This window comes from Cynara cardunculus, assembly GCF_001531365.2.
Source record: "Cynara cardunculus var. scolymus isolate 2C chromosome LG 9, CcrdV1, whole genome shotgun sequence".
NCBI lineage: Eukaryota > Viridiplantae > Streptophyta > Magnoliopsida > Asterales > Asteraceae > Cynara > Cynara cardunculus.
The window spans coordinates 3,012,079-3,013,710 of record NC_037536.1 but is presented as its reverse complement, the minus strand read 5'-3'; positions in this window follow the sequence as shown (position 1 = coordinate 3,013,710).

The following is a 1,632-nucleotide window of genomic DNA, read 5'->3' as shown; positions in this document are numbered from 1 at the left end:
AAGAATGACAGCAATGATGGGGAGGGGTCTCAAGCTCATCATTTTCAAGAATTTAAACTCTAGCTTGAGTCATCATCTTCGAACAAACTCCAGAAAATAARTTYCGATTCCAACGAGTTTTAAAGATAATAAATCTGATTAAAGATGCATGCAAGATCCTACTGAAAGGGGAATTTCCCCAGGCAATTTTATAAAGACAAAAAAGAGCAAAACCATACAAAGAATAATCAGCAAGAAAAGCTACGGCAACTTTGGCTTACAAACCAAGCCATAAGAAGCCAAAATAGACAAAGAGAAATGCACCAAAAAGTAAAAATAAAACTAGCCAAAAAATAGGAGCAAATCCCCGCCATCTTCCAAAACCGAAAGCCTTCATCAAACACTTTATCACACACCATTGATTCGTATGAATTTCTTCCTTGTCTTCCATGCCATTCTTTAAGAATCTGTATCTTGATCTCCGCCACAACTTTTTCGCCAGCTTGATTGTAGTTTTCAAAGAATTTTCTGTTCCTTTCCCGCCATATGTGGTATACCGTAGCCGATATACCAAGTTTTTGTACTGTAGACCAAGATTTCCACCTTTGAGATAAACCCCTATTAAGAATGTCCTCCCATTTGTTCGGACCATGCGTTATCCCTACTTCTTTTTTAATAACCTCCCATATACTACTCGAGTAGTTGCAATCAAAAAATAAGTGATTGTGCGTTTCAATCACTAAATTACAGAAAACACATTTCAAATCAGGAGGTTCATGCTTCCACTGACTAATGCGATCTTGTGATGGTAATCTGTTCTGACAAGCCATCCACATACACAGAGCATGTTTAGGTATGTATGTTTTATTCCATACCACCTTGTACCAATGCACAATCGGCCCCGCTTCTTGTAATGTGTGCCATGCCACTTTTACTTCAAATTGTTTCCGAGTATGCTTAGCATCAAGCCAGCTGACTGTATCCTCAATTTGACTGGGAAGTGGTATCATAACACTTTGCAGTTAGGGATATTGTTGTAGCCAATCCACCGGCCAAGTAGTACCAAACCGTTGCATTAGATCATACACCGTAGAGTTATTATGAAAACCATGACCATTAATGAATCTGTAAGAGAGCAACTGAATAAGGGGACCCGACTCACTCCATGTGTCTTCCCAAGCATGATCATATCATACATAAAATATGATCAGACCTCACATGCAAAGATTCTCTCCTACTTTCTTAGAGATTAAAGAACATGGATCACATATTATCACCCTTTCGAAGACATTTGCAGGTCTTTGATGAACAATCTCCCCTCTTTAATTCCCATAAATTTACTAAAGAATCGAGTAGGTGAAGAAGGATGAAAACTTTTGGATTTTTATGAAAATAGGACAGCTCAAAATCATACCTTTTCTTAGAATCTTTAGCAATCCTTAAGAACAGCAAGAACCTTTAAGGCTTGCGAGGAGATGGAATCGGCTGGAGGGTGATTGAGATTAGAGAGAGGTGACAGAATTAGGCTAAGAGTTTGGAAATGAGAGTTTTCAAAGAAAGAGGGGTATTTATATGAAGGCTCTTAAAAAAGAAATAGGCTGGCCTCTAAAGGCCCAAGCCCTATAAATTATTATTTTTCTAAATAATAAAACC